At 40.2% G+C, this 22924-nt stretch overlaps 1 long non-coding RNA gene across 1 annotated transcript in view; it reads left to right on the forward strand.

The window, feature by feature from the left end:
- Positions 1-3319: 3319 nt before the first annotated feature.
- LOC128850481 (uncharacterized) overlaps positions 3320-22924 on the forward strand; it is a 55480-nt gene continuing 35875 nt past the window's right edge. The window contains exon 1 of the long non-coding RNA XR_008447891.1: positions 3320-3644. This is a non-coding gene — a long non-coding RNA (uncharacterized LOC128850481). The remainder of the gene's footprint in view (positions 3645-22924) is intronic.

A 22924-nucleotide genomic window follows, 5' to 3' on the forward strand; every position in this document is an offset into this window, starting at 1 on the left:
TACTGAGCGGAAGGATGCTGCTGGCACAGTGATACTAAGAGTCACAGAGCAAATGCCACTTCAGGTGGCACAGACCTTTGGAGGGTATGTGGTCACTCTTTCCTTCCTGGAGCTTTTCCAGACTCCTGTGGTCAAGTGTTGACATACTAAGGCAAAGCTTTCCTCCTTTGAATGGAGGTCACTGGCAGCTGAAAGACGTTTCAAGCTCCTTTCCTCTGCTGCCTTTGCAGACAGGCTCTTCATAATCTTTGACACAGAGCAGCCTTTCGTTTTACCAGCTCTGACGGTGGGAAGTAGAAGACAGAAATGAAATTGTCTTGGACAAAAATATAAGCATTTGCTCAAACAGGGAGCTGTTACATTTTCAGGATGAATGTGCTGTTACTGAAGTGAAAACCTTAGATGATATATCTCTTCTAGTTATCACTCTTCAAAGAATCATTGCTGCTGGATCTTTGACTCTGGATGAATACTTGTTGAGGTCATTCATGGATAGTAAAAAATATTATAAAATTCTGGTTCAGCATAGCTGAAAAAAAATTACATGTGTGCTGGAAATATTTCTGGAGAGGAATTGTTGAATTTTTGAAACTGTCCTTATGTCACTGAACGCCACATGAAGAGCTCTTTTGGCCACTCTTTAAAATGAAAGCTGCTCTGTGTGCATCATGTGCGTGAACATGTATTTTTGAGCCTGAATTAAATCTTTGAACTGTGATAAAAAAATTATCTCTGAAGAGAATTGTATCAGTAGGCAGATAAAGAGCAGATAAACAAAAATATGGTAATCCTGGAGGTGATGTGGGTACAGAGAGGAACAGTACTGCCAAGATTCTCCCTTAGACCTTATCAAAATACATCAGAGAGGGCTGAAACTTCTTAGATCTGATGTGGAAAGTGCTCCAGGGACTGCTACATGTGTAATCTTTAGATGGGAGCCATGCAGATTACATGATGTGGTGAGAATACCAAAACTGAGTTTTGCTTTCTGTATAGAAAGGCAAATACTTGTCTCTTGTTTTCTTGGAAGAGGGATGTAATGCCACTTTTCAAAGGAAAGGAAAACTCGCTTTTTAACACTTTGGATAAAGAATTGTGAACCTTATTAACTTTTGCAGATAAATTCTGTTCTTTGTGTGTCATTGTGCACTGTAATTTTCTAAATTTCTGAGGCACATTGATTTAAATAGTCATTATTAGTAATTATTTGTGTTCTGGTACCATTTACCACAGTGGCAGATATTAAAAGAAATTTTAAAACATACAGTGCTGTTCAAAATATGGATCCATTACCTAGTGTGAAATAGGACAATAACTACATCACCGAGAGACATTTCAGGTTCTGCAAATCCTGGATGCCTCAAGTCAAGCAAACCTCAAGGGAATTGTCACCGTAATTTATACACAAAGCCATACATTATTCATCATGCATGTGATCACATATTTACATGTAATTATAAGAAATGTCAAGTAATTCCCTGCACCTTCTGTGCATGCTCCAAGTGATTCTTTAGGTGTGTTTAGTAGTCAGTACCCCAAAAATTACCTACGGAGTTCACCCATTGGTTAACTGTTCCCAAACTCCTCCCATTCTCCTCCTGGTCTCCTCCCATTTTCCTCCCATTCTCCTCCCAGTTATTGGCAATATCGCTAAACTACTGGCTTGGAAGTTCTTAATTAAATTAAATGTCCATCTCCTTATTCAAAAGTCATGCTAATAAATTGCATTATTATCTAGCCATACAATTGAACAAACTTTAATCCCCTACCACTACAATCACAAAAGATAATCATTAACTGGGACCCATATTCTGTAAGTCTCCTGCCTATCTGATGATTCTAAGATAGTTTTAAAGAGGGCTTAATTCTGCCAGTCACATTCATGGAGTTTCTTGAAGAATTAATTTTTTTTTTATAGTATCTTTTTATCAACCTGTTATTGGAAAATAGACAATAAGAAGTAGAGTAGCAGGAAATTTCACATTCATAGTGTCGCTGGTGTTTGAAGCAACCTGCTCTACTTTGTTCATCAGAGGTCATTCTAAGAATGTGTAGTAGCTGTCATCATCAAATTAATTTCCCTTTTGTCAAAGGATAATATTTTCAGCATTTAAGTCTTGTCCAGTGCAAGATGCTGATAAGATACTTGTTAGCTATATAACCTAAATATATTTTAATGGTTGATTGCCTATTGTAATTAAAAATTAGAAGAACTTTCCTCTAAAATCCTATTTATTTAAACAAGGCTGAGATCAAAGCCTTTCTATAACTCACAGAGCCTTTTTTCTGAGTTGTTGGAGGAATAAGCTAGGTGAGTGACATTTAAAAAAAGCTATTTTCTATTTTCTGTTTTGTTTTGAAAACTATTTTGTGCCTTTAGAAATTCAGAAGAAAAATGCCTTGTCTAAAAGAATTTTGATTTGCAATTTTTTTTTCTGAGAATGGCTTTCATTGTCTTTTTTCTTCTTTTCTTCTCTTCTACTAAACAAAAATGACCAAAAAGTAAGAAGGAAAACATTTAAAGACTATATTAATCTGGAAGGCAGTGTAGAGAGAAGAAAGAAAAAGTGTGTATATAAAGTCAGATGTAGGGAGTGAGAAAAAAAGAACTAACTTCCTTGTTTCTTTTCATTTTCCTACTTTTCCCATTGGGGATGAAAAAGAATGTAGGACTAATTTAACCACCAGAAGAACAGCAGTGAATTTATCTTCTTCCATGTTTTCTAATGGTGCTGTATATTCATCAAAATATTATAGACAACTGTTAGACTGCACGGTGTGCAACTGCTGCCATTAAATGGAAAAAATATTGCTGTATTTGACTTTTATTGAAATGTTGATATCAGCAGAAGAGTGACAGAAGTCAGGTGGAACTTCTGTTCGATAAGTTGTGTGGACTTGCAGTTAGGAAGAAGGCCGTGGTTTGACAACAGCTTGAAGAGTGCCAGTAGTTCAATATTTGTTGTGTGTTTCTGGATGCCCCGGCAGCCAGATAAGATCTGAAACAGGAGTAAGCACACGACTGCGTTGCTGTTGTGTTAGCAACTGTGCACAATGCAGTCTGTGCCAGCTGTTGGCTGGTGTGGGAATAGAGGTTATAGCTAACATGGCAAGATATTTTAGGGCAAATTTAACCCTCCAGAGTTTTTGGAACGATTTTACATTGTGAAGAGTGGCCATGCACCTGCAACAGTTTCTAGCTGTGAATATGGATGACGATCTATATAAAGACTAGAGATGCAAACACGGAGTTTCTAAGTGTCTGTGGCTGTAGCTGCAGCTGTTGATACAGAAGTACTGAGCTCGGTAAAAGGCCTCTGCTGAGCTACTTTGGAAGCTACTGTTGAAGCTCCTTGGATGCTATGTTTACTATTTGGATGCCAAAGTCTCGCACTGCCTGTGCCACTGGGGTTTTTTGGATGGGGAAAAAGGGCTGCTCAGGGGCGGCTTTTCCTCTGCAGATGTTTGTGGGCCAGCTACAGGCTGCTCTGGGAGACAAGCCCTTGCCAGTGAAGAAGTGGCTTTCAGAGATTGTACGCACCCCCCGTACAGTGGACGGCAGCATTAAAGCACGCAAAACTATTTTGTTTGGGGATTGATGGAAGAGTGGCTTGTATGACGTTTGGTCTCCTGATGTAGTACAGGTATGGTGAGTTTTAAAATTAATCTATTCTTGCCACATGATGTACTTGCATCTGTGCAAGGTTTGTTCAGATCTGTATCTGGGTCACATCTGTGTAAAAATTTTTCTGGTGTTGTGCATTGCACTACAGTTATTTTGCATGGGAACTGTATCTCAGAGAAATGCATCAGTTCCAGGGCTCTCACTGAAGATTTTGCAGAAACAGTGCGAGTGATTACGGTCTCAAAGGTAGTAAGTCTTACTACATAGGTGTAATAAACACACTTATGGCATACATTAATATTGTTTTCTATAATTCTTCTCTTTTTATGCCTTGCATCCCTTAATACATTTTGGATGTAATGTATCTGTGGTTCTAGCAGGAGGTGGTGTGCCGAGGTAGCTGTAGTAAAATCCTTTCTTAATGTGTTCCACCGAACTTTAACTTTGCTATGGTTTTGCCTGCTTTTGTGGCTCGTGACACAATAACCGCTCAATGAATCTAAATATCTTCCTTAAAGATACTCTCTTCCCTTGAAGAGACTTAATTTCATTCAATGCTGATGCCAACTGTAAATTCTAATTATATTCCAACTTGCTAGCAAGTTTCAGATTGTAGCTTTAATAAAGAAACTGTATTGACCTCCACGTAGGAAAGATATATTTCTGATGAACTATGGGCTAAGTCCAGAGTTTGATTTGCACAAGTATATCTACAAACAAAACCCCTTTCTTGCTAGACTGTGCAGAGAGAATAATAAAAGAGGTTTGGTTTGGTTTTTTTTTTTTTACTTTATTGTGTCGCTTGGTTTACAAGTGGCTGAAGAGTCAGCATCTGTGAAGAATTTAGGAAAATCATGCATGATTTTCCTTTTCTCTTGTGTTTTGTGGTTTTGGTATTTTTGTTCTGTTTGGAGAGAGCTAAGATGATGTATTCAGGTCATAAAGAGGTAGAAAACAGCTTTACAATTTAATGAGAATTCCTGAAAAATTGTGTTAGAAAATTATTTTTTTTTCTTTTGTTTTGCATAGGCCATTCTGGATATATTAAACCAACCATCCTGAAGATCCTGGCTTGGTTAGTTTTCAGATGACTGGCTTAAAATGTTCTTTACAGTTATGAAGAAGTCACGTATATCTTAATAATTGCTGAGGTAGTATATACGGAAAATCGGAAGGCATCCTAAAATTTGGAAAAATCAAGTTTAAGGTCCAGTGTAACTTATAAGTCTGCTGCCTTGTCATCCTTCCCAGGAAAGAAAAAGGAAATATGGGGATATGATAGTAAACAGACTAAAAGATACGGAATGTATTTAATGAAAGCCACCATGATTATGGAAGGAATTAATCATGTCAGGAAAACCTAATTTGACTATGTTTCATTAAACTGCCTAAAAATACCATGACAGTATCAGTATTGCATAACATTCTAATTTAAGACAAGCACACTATGATATCAGTGAAGCAAATACCAAATGGATTAGAAGCTGAGCCAAAAAAGGAAACCTCACCAAATGTATTTATTTCTGGTATGTGCCATGTCTTAGATTATTACTCAGCCCTACACTAGTCTGTGTGTTCATCAATGACAGAGATGCAAATATTCTCACAGTGTAATTAGCAGTGATTTTATGTTATGAAGACTGGCAGAATTTTAATGAGTGATGAGGACATAGGAACTGGAGGAAGACATCATGATGTCTCAGTATAGGAGGCCTATTTGCACACAGTTTGCTAATACAAATACAAACACACACTTCTCTGTTCAGAATCAGGCAATGAAAGCTGTCCCTTGAACAGGAGATCCAAAGCAGTGAGTCTGGAAAGGCTGTAGGAGCTGGTCTGTCGCTTGCCACGCCTTCATACCACAGCCCTGGGTTAAGGAAGGCTGATGCTGTCATCGGAAGAGTGATGAAGAAGAGGAGGGAAGGGTGAAAGGGGATGGACTGTACAATATAGCATGCGTATCCAGAGTCAACCTAAAATACAGAATAAATATGAAGATGGTGATCACAAAGGCTACAAAAGCCATTTTAGGGCTGAAGGCACAGCCTGTCAGTGAACTCAGTCTGCTTAACTTAGAAAAAGAGTGGTGAGAAGTGCTTTATTTAAATTTTGCAAGTATTTTAAAGTAATTTTTACTTACTAGTATACAAGATGGTTTTTTTTTTCATGAAAGCAGATAGTAGTAGAATAAATAAAGAAGGTTAGAATGGAAAATTTCATTCCTTTAAAACAATACTATTCATTTTCACAGGAGGAAATCCAGAAAACTTATGCTTTTGTCAGATGCATGTTGTTGGGTTCAATATAGGGTAATTGAATGAAAGTTTATAGTCAGTGGTTTATAAAGAAGCAGCCTACATCCTTGATTGTGCTTGGCTGGTCTTCTGTTTTATAAATCTAGAAACTGAAAGGAAAACCATGGATGGTACAATTACATCTTAGCTTCCCCTAGAGTAAGGATGCAACACATCATGGATAGCAGGTTCCATGAACACATGAGATACCTTGGCTTTCTTTCAAATACTGAGAATAAATATTTAACTATATTAAGCTCATGTAGGTACCAACATGAAATCCCTGTTCTTTAATCCACATAAGAAGTTTATCTGAAATTGATTTTTAACCAAATTGCAATGAAGGCAGGTGAAATAAGTTCTGATATGGAAGACACTTGAGCCTGTTGCGCACTGCCTCATGTTGAAGAGTAAGCAGAGCTGTCACTGTCTTGGGAATTTTCCCTTTCTTCTTCCCATTGGAAAGCTTCTTGTGTGCTCATTCATTGCTGCCATGCTTCAGACGTTTCTCCATGTGCTGAGGCTCTCTTCACTGAGCTGGCTGCCCCATGGTCAGCAGGGAAGCAAAGACCTCATCCGTTGGAGTTGATGGGAGTTGATGGGAGGGGAAGGCAGTCACCAGCAGTGCCCTCCCTTTGTTGTGTGTCCACATTATCCCAGGAACTGTCTTCTCCCAGTTGATTTTTAACAGGTGTCCTGGTAAGCTACCTAATAGAGACGGAATAAATTTTGAAGAGGTCATAGTGTGTTGTAGGGTAAATGCCAAGCTGTTACCTGCCTGGCTGGGAAATGCAGAGGGTGGATGTGAAGTTAGGCCATAAGAGGACCAGCACAAGCAGGGGCTGGGAAGCATGGGATGCTTACGTCCACTGGTTACCAGAGGAAGTCAAGACAGACCATGTTAGTACAGCACTTCAAGGCCAACCTGATTAAACCTACTGAGAGATAAAATGCTATGGCAGGGTATATTATCTTGGATTTGGTACAATGAGAACTTGTTTAGCTTACACGTTTTAGGCCTGGATCACAGGAAGAGCCGGCTTGCATCTGCCACAGTTTGTGTTGTAAACATGCCCAACCCAAACCCATCACAGATGCATGGGCTTGGCCATCTTCATGATGGGAAACCAGCTGCTGGGCACTGCTCAGAACCCACCAGTTTCCTTGTCCCAGATCAGGATGTTCATGGGAACACACTTTGAATTCACATTTTATGAATAAAGGGTTTTATGCCCAAATGACCGGGAGCCTTGAGCGATGCTGTACAGTAAAACAAACTGTGCCGAATCTTAAAAATAACCTGTAATCAGGAATTGTTCAAGATCGTAGTCTAACTTGATGCATCGCTCATCTCTGTGTTGCTCAGTGCGAGTTGCACTCAGCAAGAATGGGAACCCGCATTATAGGTCATCCTTCTGGGTAAAATCTGAATCACCATCCTGCAGATAGTAAGTGGATTCTTGCACGCTCTTAGAAGGTTTGTAAGATCTGCAGACTTTTGGCAAAGGTTGCAGAAGAGAATGCAGAGATCACATTTTGTGTCAGGAGTGAGAGCTGTAATCACATAACAGAGAACTTGGTTTCTTCACGTTTTTCTGTTATTTCACAGGCAGCTGATTTTGTGGCAGAAAGGTCTAGAATAGCATACTGAAACCTGTTTAGCCTGTCAGCTGAGCTGCTATGTTATTCTGTGACTGTTATATATCAGAGAATATAATAGCAGCCACTCCCAAGTAATATTAGCTCAGTTTGTGTATTGCCTATAAGAAGAGTATATTTGTTTATATACTAAGAACATAATATATCATGATGGACAAGGATTTCTATGGTCCAGTTCTGCATCTCCTCATCTGACACCTGTGTGGTTTGACTGACTTTATTGTGCTCACACTGGTACAGAAAAGTCAAGTCTTGAGTGTAGAATCTATTTGAAATCATTCAGGTTTTTATATTTGTACTATTTGGTAAGCTTTGTCTTTATATGTGGGTTCTGGCAATAATGAGGCTGTGTCTATACAGGCTTTTTTATAGGGAGGATGTCTTTGTGATCTTCAATACTGGAATTCTTAAAATAGCTGAGCAACATGATATCCTCACACATTCTTTTCTAAAGCTGATACATCTGTGGTGGGATCACACATTACTTGAACAAAATTTCTTAGTAAAGCAGTGATTTTTTTCTCTGGAAGTAATCACACCCCTCCTCTCCCCCCCCCCAAAAAAACCCACAAAAATTCAGCTGTGAAAACCAGGAAAGTTCCGTGGAAGAGAATTGGTTTTGCAAAAATCTCCACCCCACCTGATTTTCTTTTCCCCATTAAAAACATTAAACAGGGAATCCCTAGCTCCATTTCTCCTGAGTAGACCATGACTATCTCTCAGATCTGGACAGGTCTCCACAGCTGGTACCTAACAATACACCATCCAACCCACGTTGCCAAGTAGTGCAAGCTGCCACTCCTCATTTTCATGCTAAGGAGATTTATGCTACCTTTATAGCATGAAAACTTTCTTCATTAGATATCTGAAGGAAAATGACAATGTATGTTTCCTCATTTGTGGTGGGATATGTTATTTCTCGGAGAGCTGTGTGCAGGCTGGTCAGCTGGACAGCTGTAACAGATATGTCTGTTCTCCTTGAGGATTGTGATTTTTTTTAATCACCTCCCTAGTTTTGATGTTAGTTTGCAGCTGGAAAACGTTCTCCAAGGTTGTGTTCTGGTTCTAAAACGTTTTGTCTAAACCTCTGCATGAAAAAATAATGTCATGGTCTGGGTAGAATGGGTTTAAGATTTTTTTCACAAACAGACATTTTCTTTTATCCTGCTATTCTTGCTGCATGTGAAGCATAACTCAGTTTATGACCACATGTGGATGATTTCTGATTAGAAGGATATTTTAGTTGTGACATACAAACATATTCATATTCAATGATTTATTCTTTCACAGACATTAACTGACTCAAACTGACTCAAAATTCAGTTACTGCTAGAACAGTGGAAACAAGCAACAAGGGATGAATGAGGTCTTTTGACTACTAGCAGAAGCTACCTTTGGCTGAGGCTACACGCTGCTCTGTGCTTGCACATAGCAACAGTGCCGCTCTCTCTGACAATATCATCTGGCAACATACGTCCTCAGAACACAGTGCTCAGGTGTAGTTAAAATTCATGTCTTTTCAAACTTGTCAGAAAAGACTGTTAGACAGATGTTGTAAAAATATATGTGTGGGAGTAATGAAAAAAGTCTCAATTTGATTGCTGTGATTGTACAGCAGAGCCCACACAAACAATAAATTGAAGTTCTTCTTTCTTCTGTGCTTGTAGGTAAAGGAACAATTGCAGGCAGCATGCAGGGAAGATTATTTACTTCGGTCCTGACATTTCTGAAAGACACTTTGGACAAAGGACAGTAGAGCAGTGTAAGAGCTATTTTAGTTTCTGCACCAAAGACAGTATTATAGGTTTGCAAGAAGCTTTACATGGGTATGACACCACATGCTCTCTCATATCCCCTGTGAAGAATCAGCTGTACACAGAATTATACTGGTTTTATTCTGACATCTGAGAATACTTTGGAGCCTTTTGTCATGCTTCAGAGTCAGAAGTTGCTGGGAGTCTGTTATATCAAGTAAAATATCAGTGTCCTTCCCTAGCAGCTGCATAATGATGGCATCACAGATGAATAATATTTCCCTCCGGTTTACTATGGCTTTTGCTGGACAAATTTATAAGCATTTTAGTCCTTCATAAAAAAGCAATTTATCTGGTAAAAAGTGTGTACTCAGCGTGCTAGCATGAACTACTTGCTTGCATTGACTGCTTAGGAGGGCAAATAACCAGGAGTGCTACCTATCAAAGCTAAGACGCCAGCCTGAAATGAAAATTTTATTTACTTGAAGGGGTGAGTGGGTTAAAAGACTCTCAAGGAAAATAGGTAGTGTAACATTGAGAGAGGCTTTACTGCAAAGAGTCCATATACATTTTGGGAAAAAGTACAGAGAATGTAGAAATAGAAAAGGACATAGTTTATTTTCATCTGAGGGGCTGATTTGTAGCATTTCAAATGAGGTTTTCTTGTCTTTGGAATTTTATGGGATGTTTAAAGATGAACTGGAGACTGATGTGCACAGAAACTTGGGTCTGTCTATGATCAAGCACCAGCTGGGACCAAGTAACTGGTTTTTTTTTTTAGAGGTCTACTTTTAGGCGAACTGAAAAGGCTGATGAGACGTCATTAGCATCCCAACTAACAAAACCTGGGCGGGAGTATCATGTCAGCTTTGTTTATATTTGATGCAGCTGAAGGAAACACGACTTACAGACTATTTATGAGCACTTTTTGTGTAAAACAAAAAATAAACATGAACATGAACATTAGCAGGATTAGGAGCTGGATTCTAGGATTCATTCATCCATAGCATTTATTTCGTGCTTCAGCAGATATAACAAAGGAATAAAATTTCCTTTTATACTCTCCACTTGCTGAAGTGCAGAGCCTTGCTGGGTTACTTTACCTTTGAGGACAAGAAATTGGGCTGTCTTTGGTGTGACCTGTTCTTACCACTTTGTTTTCCGAGAAATGGTATTTGTTTCCAGTATTTGCTCCAAAGAGTATTTGCCGGAAAACTGACAAACCACTTCTTTTTTCAAAGGCCAAATTATTAGCCTAAATGCTAATTCTTTCTTCCTTATTTAGTGATTTGAGGTGGTGAGATCACTATGATATCATACCAATATGATATCAACTCCATGCTAATATCATAGCCAAGTAATTCTGGTTCTTGTGTATTGTTGTCTTTAATCTAGGTTTGATATTTGGATCAGTTCTGTCTTGATTGTCTAAAGCTTTTCCTCTATGAGTGAACTATAAAAACACCAATAAATTCTCAATGAAAATTTGATTTATAAATTCTTACTTTGCTCTCAGAATATACAGGAAATAACAGCTGCAGTTCATGTCAGTTTAAGTTTGTGGAAGGATCCTTAAGGAGATGGATCAGTTGATCTACAAGATAAGGAAGTTGATGGAGCAGGGCAGCACTTAGCACAAACCCTATCATCCCTTTAACTCCTAAAATAAAGCCTAAAAACTGCAGAGACTGACACTCACTCTGCTCTTCCTTCTCCCATCTTCCTAAATGGTGCTTACTGTAGTGTGGTTTTCTCTTGTAATGGTGGAGGCTGCCTACTTAATTTCCTAGATATAACATTTCCCAGCATGTGCTAGCATCCCAAAAGCATACAAGATGGCAACACAACGGGCAGAGAGGATGCAAGCCTTGGGGGAAGGATGCAGCGGCTACTTTCAGCTTCTAGCTTTTCCCCCTTTGGCATGTGTTTAGCTTAGGTGCAGGATTTGCCCCTCGCCACAGCTGCTTGCCTGGACCTCAAAAGGCGCACCTGCACATCCTTTTGGGGTGGCCCTCAGTGGTGATGCTCACACTCTGCACACACAAAGCAGAACTGGCCGGGTTTCACTATAACAAATGCTACCCCTCCGAGGTTTTCAAAGCCCTTTCCCAGCTGGTTGATGCAGATAGCAGAGATATTCCAGCAGCCACTGGAGGCAGGGAGGATGTGGATGGGCATATGACTCTCTTGGCCTTGGGAAGGATGTGAGCTCTGGCTGCTCTCTGCTCTAACATAGTGACTTATTGCGAAGGTTTGAAATCAGTGTCATAGCAAATGTTTGGGCTTGGGAAAAAGTTTTAAGGTCAGACTTGGAAGGAGGGATAATGTCATTTTCCCAAGATAATGTCTCTTTCCCATAGGTAAGTGTAGATAACTACATGTTGCTGAAGCTGATAAGATAATTAAGCTGCTAGAGGTAGGCAGCATATGAGAATAAATTTGGCAGCTGCTTTGTGAAGTGCCTTTGGCTGCAAGTTGTGTCCTGATGGGGCGAGCTGAATAAACTGTGCGGCAGAGCCAAAGAAAAATACCTTTCTGTAACAGAATGTCAGACTGATTCATAGGATTCATAGGTTGTGGCCTCACACAAGTAGTGTGAGAATCACTATTAAGAAAAACTGTCAAAGCATAAACTTATTTCTTAGGAAAATGCATGGATTCAGCTTCACAGTGCAGATATGTCAGCCCCAGAGTGCAGGTTTCTCAGCAGCCTCACTGGTAGATGGCTGGGAAGCCCAGCAAGTTTGCTGCAGATGCCTGACAGGATTTCTTTGCAATTCCTACCTTTATTCGAAACATCTGGACTTCCTTAGGTAGGTGTTTTCCATAGGGAAAATGTACTCCCGGAAGTTCTGAGTTATTTATCCATTGTTATTTAACTAAAATAATTGCTCCTAACAAGGGAGCTGAGTCAGTACTCCTCCAGGAGCAAGAAACTCTGTTTTAATTCTTCATGTATTCTCTACTGTTAATTGATGCTTCACCCATGAAATACATTGTCTGAATGAGAAGAAATAAAACTATAACATTTCATATTCTGAGCAAACATCAACGTGTCCTAATAGAGCATAATAGTAGCTCTGGGTATTTTTAGGAGCTGAAATGTAAAATTCAGTCCTGTTGTACAAGGTGAGATTTCACAGTGTTGTCTTTTAAGAATTCTAGCAGAGAAATGGGATCTGCATGTGTTGAACTGGGACATAACTGTCTATTGTGACTAAGTAATGAGCACTGTAGCTCTGTCTTAAGGTTTGTTTTGATGTTGTCTTTAGACTGATGATGTCAGTTTATGACTCAATGTAAAAGCATACCCAAATCTCGAGCAACAGATGTTCTTGACTGTGGTGGATTTCTTGTAATGACTTATTTCTAAGAGTCATCTTAGTTTGTACATTAGCCGTGATTTTAAATCTGGGTTGTGATTAAAATTAAATATATAATCCTATCTTCTTGATCTGGAAAAAATATTGTTACTTTAGGGCTTTTTTAAATTACTTTTTTAATTAATTCAGTGTTATTTTCTGACACATTTCTAAACAGTGTTATTTTTGAAATAAAAAGTCAAACCGTTTCTTAACATTTGTCTGCCTTTCTCTCCAGGCTTTTTCAACTGAAACTAATCAATAAATCATGTGCCTTTCTGCAAATAGTTACAGATGTACCCAAATCTGCATGTTTGCCCCAAAACTATTCAACTGAGCAATCTTACCCTTCCCTGTTTGAGGTAATCTTTCTTCTTTTAATGTTTGAAAGAAATCAGTACCCCAGTATAAATAGAGAAGAGGATGTAGGACATTATTCTGTGTACTTTAATAGAAGAGACTATTTCCCTACTAGTTAAAAATAATTTTTCAGAGCTGTACGAGTCTGATAAAACTAGAGTTATGTACCCTTGACTTTTACTGGTTCAAAGTATAATTAAATAGAAATAAATGGATGCATAAAGCCTACTGATGGAACTAGGTTTTCCAAACAAGGTTTTGAGGAATACAAATGTCCAGAGACACTGCCTGGCAGAGCTGTATGGGACACCCATGAATCTCACCAGGAGCAGAGTAGAAAAAACAGTTTCCATCAGAGAAGGGCAGCCTACTGCACTGAGACGAAAAAAAGGTGCTATTGGAATTTAGCCTGTTCTGTGTGCCATGGAGACTTCTAGGATCACAGGGTGAAAAAAGGAACCTTTTGGAAACAGGAAAGATGAGAGGCAAACCCCAACCTTTGATTGTACCTTTAGGAGAATGGGGAAAAAACTGTCTCCTGGTGGCTTTGGTGAGTAAAGAGTGTTACTGCTGTGCACATTCCAAAAATTTTGATTACTGCCTTGATGAGAATGTCTTAACAGAAAGATTGTTTATTTTTTGAAATGATTGGGTCAAAAAGAATTAGGAAAGTAAAGGTGGAGACTTTTTTAAGGTTTCACTATGGTTTCACGATGGTGGGACTTTCTGACACGGCAAACTTGAATTAAACACATTGAGTGGAAATCTTGCCCAGTTCAGAAATCTCTGTCCAAAGATTTGGCTTTGGTGAGTGGTTCCAGGGAGGAAGCCTGAACCTGATATTGTGGCATCAGGATTGGGAGTACCAGGAATGTTTTTTCCTGGAGCAGAGGTGATTTTTACAGAGCTGTTTTAGCAAGATTATCTCTAACCTTCATGATTTCACACATCTGATCTGTTGGGTGGTCCTATACACGTGAGCAGCAGGAACAGACAGCTGAACAAGAACATATGAGCTGGCTGCTGATGGGGAAAATGCAGAGAGAACAGCGATCTGGGGTATGGGATAGGGGAGAACAGTAACCTCTGTGTATGGGGGAGCAAACAATGAGGGAGGCACTGTAGGATGTGGATAGCCTGGGTGGGGAGTAGCATGTTTTTGGTTAATGGAAAATTCTGTGACTATGCTCCTTTTCTGCTTATGTTCAGGCAGACCTGCTTGCTTTGACCTCTCAAGCTGAAAGAGAGATATAGGAAGGAAGAAAGAACTTTCTTGCTATAAGAGCAGAAGCCTGTGCTGTACCTTCCCGCTGTGTATCAATGAAGGAAACCTTTGCCAGCAGCATCCCCTTCTCCATACACATAGCTGCTCCCCCCATCAGACACTTTGAAAGAGTGCTCTTTCTTGACATCCTCCCTCCAGGCTGTTACAAGGTTGATACAAACTTGTTATCCCATTTTTTTTCACTGCAAGGGGCTTTGCACATAGGGTGAAGAACTGTGAAATAGACAAAGGGGTTGGTGTAAAGAATAATCCTGCCTAGCTTTAATTTTTCCTCAGTCACTTCTTTTTCTCAGTGAGTCAGTATTCAAATTTACTATTGAGCTTGACTTGACCAACCCAGCTTGAACCCTTAGCTTTTTTCCCTTTTAAAACCACTCGTGGTTCTATCTGTCAATGCTTAATGTGATAGCAGGAAGAACCATACTGTGGGCAGGAGCATTGAACTGGGGGGGGGGGCATATTTCCTGCAGCCTGCTGGCACAGCCCAGCCAGCCTGCCTTGCTGCAGGGCACTGCTACTGCCAGCTGCCGTCCCTCCCAGAACTTCCTAAGGGTCCATTGTGTCATGCGTGTGTCACAGAGGAGGATGCTCAATTTGCTGTCCTCAACAAACTTGCTGAGGATACGCTGCGTCCTGCTGCCCAGGTAATTGGTAAGGATGCACAGAAACATTGGCCCTAGCAGGGTCCCCTAAGAAGCGTCACCCTGAACACATTGCAAGCTGAACTGTGAATTGCTGACCCCTGATCTTTAATTCTGAACATCCCTTCAGTTTCCCAGGCCATCCTGTGATTTACTCAGCCTATCCTTGTTTCAAGTTTGGATGCAAGAATACTGTGTGTCAAAAACCTTGGAAAAGTCAAGGTATACTTTACTATTGCTGATCTTGAAATTTGCTCTTATAAACGTTTTTTACTTTTGAAAAGCACCTGAATGTTTAAAAATACAAGCAAAACTTATTTGGAAAAAAAAAAACAAACCCAAACTAAATGTACAGACAACACTGAACTTTGATAGCTTTCCTGCAAGTACTCTCATTTTTAATTCTCAGAGGTTTCCATTAAAAGTTTGAAACAATAACATCTCTCTGTGGTGGCTATTTCTATATCTGCAGTACCTAGTGTTAATAAGCAATGGATAAAATTATTATTAACACTATCAGAGTACTGCCTGGAGACAACCACGGGAGGTGGGGCCCCAGAAGAAAATGCAGAATTACTGAGACTCGCTGTTGTTTGCTGTTGGTAATGTTCATCTGCAGAATGAAAAACAAAATATAAAATAGTATTTTTGACAATCAATAATGTAGGCATAATAAAATCAAATCAAAACAAAACAAGAAAAATGTCAGTATTGATGATAATGTTATGAAGGATCTTTCGCTTAACAGATGGTGCTGTATGAGTATTGCATTCAACTTCAGATAACTGGAGGGGCAAATTTTTCAGAAGAGTTTATGATCGAAATCCTGGATGCAATGATAAAAAATACCTTCAGTCTCTTTGTACTTCTCTGACAACTTTTGTCACAGTGGTTTTTCTGAGATCATTTCTAGCCACAGTGGTAGCTTTTGGAGGTGAGAAATAGTCCTCATACCACCATTCCTGGGACAGCTCAGGCTTCAGATCAGTAAAACACAGCCTAATTGAAGGTTTCTGATCTGCGAGGCATGTGAACGTTAGCTAGGAGGTGCCTCAGCCCTGGGGTTGCCCTATCCCTGTTATCAGCAACAGGAGTTTTGGCTGCATGAAAGGGAAAATCCCATGTCTCTGTTTAGACTGTGTGGAAAGGAAACTGAGAGCAAAGGAACAGCCCCCTCACCTCCCTAGACCCTTGCCCTCCATCCTGGCGCAATCAGCCAATCCCCAGCTCCAGGGCAACACTGCTGCACTATCAAAACATCAATGACTACTTGCCGTTTATCTCACCGACATAGTTTTAAGTCTTAGGCACAGGCAACACTCCATTCTGTCTGGGATTTAATCTGCTTTGTTTGTGCTCTCACAGGCAGGTGACTGAGTCCCTCTCAAAGCAAAAATAGGCACTGATTCTTCCAGTCTCTTCCAGTAAGCAGTTATTTTTTGACTTTGATTGCTTTTCCTGTTTTAAGTCACACCTTGTTTTACAATGTTTTTAGTTTGCATTGTCTGTTGGTGGGTATGTCTTCTCCAGATACACCCTTCCATCCCTCCTTTTCTTTCTCTCCTCCCTCCAGACTGTGCTGTCAATACAAAGACACTTAAACTGAATTCTTGATCAAAATGCATCTTCCCAGCTTTTTGTAAATCAGTGGATGTTCCAAAGTGTTTTCTAAGAATTACAAATATGGCAAAGATATTTTTCATAGTGTGTTCATAATGCCACTTCCACACATGATTACACAGATTTTCTGCTTCACCGTACAACCGAGTAACAACATCTTAAGTACCTCAAATGAAACAGAGGGCATTTATGGAAGGTCAAAATAGGATCGTAACCAACTATAACAGGTCAGCGTTTGCTTGAAGAGTCAAATGTCTTAGCAGTGATTAGGGCTGTTCTTAGTGCCAGCCCTTACTGAAGCTTGAAGTCAGTCAGGTAGAGCTGGATAAGTGCCAGGACCAAGCTCCAGTAGATAACATAGAAATCAGTGGCCATTGTCAGTGTTTCCAGCAGCACGGCTGTTTTCTTTACTTCACGGCAAAAGAAACAGGTCTGAGTGGCATTTTTTGTTAAACTATTTCCTGGCAGTGTGCAGGATAAGCTTGTTTGGAGACAAACATATTTTTCTAATCCCTGGCTAAGAACACTTGACACCTATCGCCACACATGACACAATTGCTCCAGCAGGCTTTCCCACATGTGTTTAAGCCAGACCTGTTACAGCACACAGCATTGTAAATATACTGTGATGGTGGTCTGTTTCTACTTCTTATACTTTTTCTTTTCCCTTCACCTCCCTGCTTCCTCCTCCATTTCTCTAGCGTACATCTTTCCTGCCTGTAGAAAATGGTGTTTATATACATATATTAATATATGTATATAATATTAATATATTAATATATTAATATTCTATATAAAAAAAATATATATAGAATATTAATATATTTTAATATCCTTGGCTTTGTTCCTGTCCTTTCTTTCTGACCTTTAGGGAGATCTCTGTGAGAAGACACCAAAGTGCATCTGAGAGGGGGTGGATTTTCAGGCACTGAATAGGAAGCACCAGGCAATCAGTAAAAAGCCTTTTCTCCATTGTCTTTCATGACTAAAACTCTCATTTTCACAGATGTGACATCAGAAATCGGTTTCTACAAGTTTTACTCATGGTTGTAAGATATCATTTTGTGGATAAAATGAAGATTCACTTTTCTTTAGGAGCTGAGCTAAAGTACTAAAACCAACAAAAAACTAGCTACAGCAATAGCCTAGCCTGTTCTCACAGCTTTTAATGTATAAACCTGTAACAGTTAGGATATTTTCTTTAAGGTGCATTTTCTTGTTGCATCAGTAACATATATGGCAATTTCTTAGTCTATTAGAGATGTTGTAATTTTTTTCTTTTCTTTAAATATGTTTGTAGAATATACCTTCTTATTCTGTCAATGTGTTCCTTGATTGACTATTTTATTAGCTGTGTATTGTTGCTCTGTGCTTGATGGCTCGATAAGAAATATATACTCTCTGACTGCATTGGAAATAGATTTGCAAGGTGGAGGTGAAGATGGCCATTCATGATCAGCATGCACAAAGGCAATCTGCAGCAAGATTATTCACAGGGAAAGAGCCGGACAGCTGATGAACTCTATCTCCGTGGCATGTGCTTGACAGCATGCTAAAGAAATAAGCCATAGACTTAAGCTGCTATTGCACTGGTACAGAATTGGTGAGATTGGCCTGACCCACCCTGAATATGAGAAACGTTTGGAAACAGATGTTCAGGAATTTTGCTCCCTTGGCTTAGTTCTGAGACAAAGTTCACAGATAGGGATAGACCAGCTACTGTCTGCTAAACGGGATTGAGCGCGTTATCAGTAAAGTGAGGTGCAGGATATCAGAGTCTGAAGATGACCGTGTGAATTTGCCTGCACACGGGAGTCAATGGGAGGCAGCGTCGGCAGGTGCCAGTGTGCAAGGTAGGCTGCAGCACTACCTGCTTGGGGTCGGGGCAGATAGAAGTAATTAGCACTTTTCAGTGAAGTATACCTTTCTTTTTATCAGCACTACATCCATTGTGAGGAGCAGTTGTGAATTAGTTGAGGTACTTTCTTCTCTCTTTTGTCTAGGTTAAAAGGCACTTGCAAGAAGGAAAGTATAAGAGCTTGTGTTACTGAGTTATCATGCTATATATACTGGTAACTGGGTGCCCCAATTTCAGCCAGGACACTCCAAGAATTTGAGGGTTTGTCGGACGCCTGGGTGTATGTAAATTCCCTTCTCTAATCTTAATTAACCCTTCCCTCTTCTCCACCCATTAATGTTATTTGAGGTAACCGTAGCGCAGAGAGGGACCATTTAATGAACTGTAAGGGCTCTGCATATATTATATATATATATACAGGGACTCTTTTCTGCATACTCAGGGTTTTGAAGGTCCTGCATCCTCAAAGTGTGTGCATGATTTCTATAATGGGAAATGAATCACGGTTAAATTCAGGCCTCTACATCAGGTTTGTGTTGAACAGCTCTATGCTACATGGCCCACCCAGTGATATTGCATGTATGGGTCAATCTATTTTGTCTGACTGTGTGCTACTTCATGCCTGATCGTTCCCTTTATATGCAATGGATATTCTCCCAACAATTGACATTCTAAGCTGTCATATGTTCTGAAATACTTCTATTTCTATGAAAACACGGAAAAAGCTTTGTCTTGTCATGGATGATGAAGAATTTAAACATAAACTGCAGGCATCCCAGACTGGCAATTGCATGAGCATCTGACTACCCTTTGAAGCAGTTGCCTGAGGCTCAGACCCCCATTCCTCAAGGTGGGGATAGGCCTCGCATTATAGCTACTTGTCATTCCACTAAAACGGAACCAAAATTTGACAAGTGACCATATGATGTACACAATATTTCTTTGTTCTTTATTTTTTCCCCCAGAAAGTAAATATACAGTGTGAAAATCTATGCATTTCCATTTAAGAAGAGAAGCACAAAACTTGCCTGCCAGTATGACTGTGTGTGAAAGACAGGGTCAGCCTAGTTTTGTATTCCTTGGTAGCGATGCTTTTTATCATTTTTGACATATGCTGGGTGTACCTAGAGACTTGTGTTCAGGTGGCTCACCCAAAGGTTCTTGTGGACTGTGGTGCTGTCAGTAGCCAGGGCCATTGTTGCCCCTCTGCTTAACAGAGGACATCTCTGTTCCTGTCCTTCCCTGAAGGAGATCTTCACAGCTTTCTCGTGATGACCATGTCCTTTTCTCTGCTGTCAAGGAGTTAAAAGCTGTGAAAGCAGTGCATTGTCCATCACAGCAGACAGCTGTGCCTGGTAATGTACTCAGCAATCCCTCCCCTGTCCTGGGTTTTGCCCACTGATTTTTGTCTGCTGTATATGACAGACTGTGGGCTGTATTTCTCACTCCTAAAGACAAGTGCAGAATTTACAAGCACAATACGCAGGTGATGTTTCTGCAGCATGGTCTTTCTCTAAACAAATAAGTATTTTCCCTTGGAAGGCTGGGCAGAACCTGCTGCAGCAGAGATGACAGTGTGTCCTGTTGGGCGTGTGAGCAGAGACACAGCAGGAGGAGAGATGTGAGCCTCTAGAGGTCACTGACACACCAGTGCTGGCAGCAAGAGGGACAAGGGAGTACACAGCAAGCTGTGCATAAATCATAGAATCACTAGATTGGAAAGGACCCACTGGATCATCGAGTCCCAAACATTCCTAACAATCCCTAAACCGTGCCCCTCAGTAGCTCATCCACCCATCCCTTAAACACCTCCAGGGAAGGTGACTCAACCACTTCCCTGGGCAGCCTCTGCCAGTGTTCCAGTATTTGTAACAATAAAGAGCAGAGCAGATTTTCTGCTTGAGCTCTGCTGCAAAGACATGAATGAAATGAGAGGCAATGGCTTTTCCAGAGTTGACATCTGAGACCCTCGAAGGCACTGTACCTCTCTCTGTCTGGTAGTTTAGGCTGCAGACAAGAATAGTGCTATGTGAAGGAGGTTAAATTCATCCCACAGCACAAAGCTACCATGGAAGATGCTGCAGCCACAAGGCCTGGACATGAGGCTGATGTCCTGAAGAGCAGACAGGGCACAAGGAACCTCCTAACCACAATGACCTGGGGGTACCATCCCAAAGGCTGCTAGGCTTGCCATGCAGCTGTTTCCTCAACCTCACCTGCCGTCTGGTGATATAGAGTGGGGTTGCTACATGTAAGCAATGCCTGGATTTTCCAAATCACAATCACATCAGAAGAGGGAATGATTTATTCATTTGTAGGACACCTTCTTGTGCCTTCATCTAAGAAACTCCAAAGGGATGGGAGAAACCAATAACCTGCTGACATCAGCCCAGTTTCACCCTCTGTGTGTGAAACCAGCTTGTATTGGTATTAACAGTGAAGACTGAGGAAGAGTGTAGTCAGGCAGGAAGCTCTCTGCCCAGTGAGGGAAGAAGGAGGTCTGGCAAAGGTATATTTGAACTGGGTAGGAGCTGGGGTCCCTAATGCATGCTGTGAGATGATCATGCACCCAGCTTAGGCATCTGAAACATGCTGCAATAACTGGAGGTCTCCTTGGAAAAGAAAAACTGCCAGGATTACAGGGATGTCAGCCAATGCATGCCTAGTAGTAATACATAAGGATGATTACCTTTGTAGTTTATTGCTGTAAGGTTTAAGCAAATTTTACCTTCTAAAGTGTTTCCCCACGAAGTCACCAAATTAGACAAGAAAATAAAGCTTTGTAGCCCACAACTACAAATGTATCAAAATATTGAAAAGCCAGGAGGTGGTGGGATATAGCACCAGTGGGAGGCTGTCCATCTCCACTGACCTGAGCATAGCCACTTGCCTCTCCCAGCACTGTTCCTCCTGTACTTTGAGCTTGGGAGAGAGGAACTCCCACCCTGTGGCTCCCACTGTCTGTGGCCTCCTGCGTGCCCCTCCTTCCTCACCCACCCTCTACACGAGGTTGACTGCCTTTGGTCAGAAAATATGCTGGTCTTTGCACAAATGTCTCTTAATGTAAGTATCAGAACACTATAGAAACCCTCTCTGTTGGTGCCAATTCTTCTGAACTGTGCTTTAAAAGTGCTGACTGTGTTAGTTCTTATCATAAGCCAGTCTCAGTAATTAACTTTCTTTTGATCACTTGGGTGTGCACTTTTGTTTTCTTTTTAAGTACACATTTAATAGTAGAAGAAGATAGTGACCAAATACACAAACATTAGATTTTTAATTTAAAGGAAATGGTAGTTAATTTCTTTGTAAACTGACCAGATATTATCATGTTTCTCCATAAAAAAATAGTAGTTTTAAATTACACTTTTAAAGAGGAAAATAGTAATGAGGAATATTATTTTACAACATGGAGTTTATGTGTTTGTGTGAATATGTGAAAATTGGCATACAGATTTTGAATACAATGTGTTAAAGTCAGATGTAATTTTCTATGCTGTTTCACATAAACAGCTGTATGAGTGTCTGTTGTGGTTTGAGCTAAGTAGAATCATTTTTTTTACTTTAAGTATGTCTCATCTAAATAACTTAATTTTCTAAGAGTTAACTGCATTTATTTCAGTGTTTCACTCTAGAAGTAATAACATGGGACATTGGTGGGCAGAAAGACCATTGTTTTTACTTATTCCTGTCGTAACAAAGGCTATCTTCGAGCTCGTGGAGTGGCATAACTCGAAGAGGAGAAAAAGTCAGAGTGCAGGGAGGGGTCAACAGCACAGGTGACTTCAAAATGACCAACAGAGTGTTCCAATCCCATATACATCATTTTCAGTATAAAACACAGAGATCATAGAATCATAGAATAGAATCATAGAACAGAATCATAGAACAGTTTGGGTCTGAAGGGACCTTAAAAATCATCCATTTCCAACCACCTTGGCAATGGCAAATACTTGTCCCACTGGATCAAGCTGCCCAAGGCCCCATCCAACCTGGCCTTGAACACCTCGAGGGATAGATCATTAGTGTCTTGCTCTCTTTTTCAAGGCTGATGTCCAGTGAGGACCTCTTCTGTCAGTTTGCCCCTGATCCTGGATCTGTGTGTTCCTGAACTCAGCTCCCTCCTAGCCTCAGACCCTTTCCTTCATGTCTACTCTACAGCAGTTGTGGTGACACATCATATCGAGGGGGGAGGGCATGATTTAATGTATTACTATAAATTTATTATTATTATTATTATTATTATTATTATTATTATTATTATTATTATTATTATAACTGTCATTTTAATGTCCAGCCTGGAAGTCCTTTCCTCTCATTTCCCTTCCTCCTTTCCCTGGAAAGGTAAGGGCAGGGGGAAGGGAATTGGGAGCCCAACTCCTTAGTTTTAGCTGACAAAATTAAGGTCTGGCTGGGGATAAACTGTGACACTGATGCATTGTTTTTGCCCACATAGGTGTGGTACT

Source organism: Cuculus canorus, chromosome Z (assembly GCF_017976375.1).
Source record: "Cuculus canorus isolate bCucCan1 chromosome Z, bCucCan1.pri, whole genome shotgun sequence".
Lineage (NCBI taxonomy): Eukaryota > Metazoa > Chordata > Aves > Cuculiformes > Cuculidae > Cuculus > Cuculus canorus.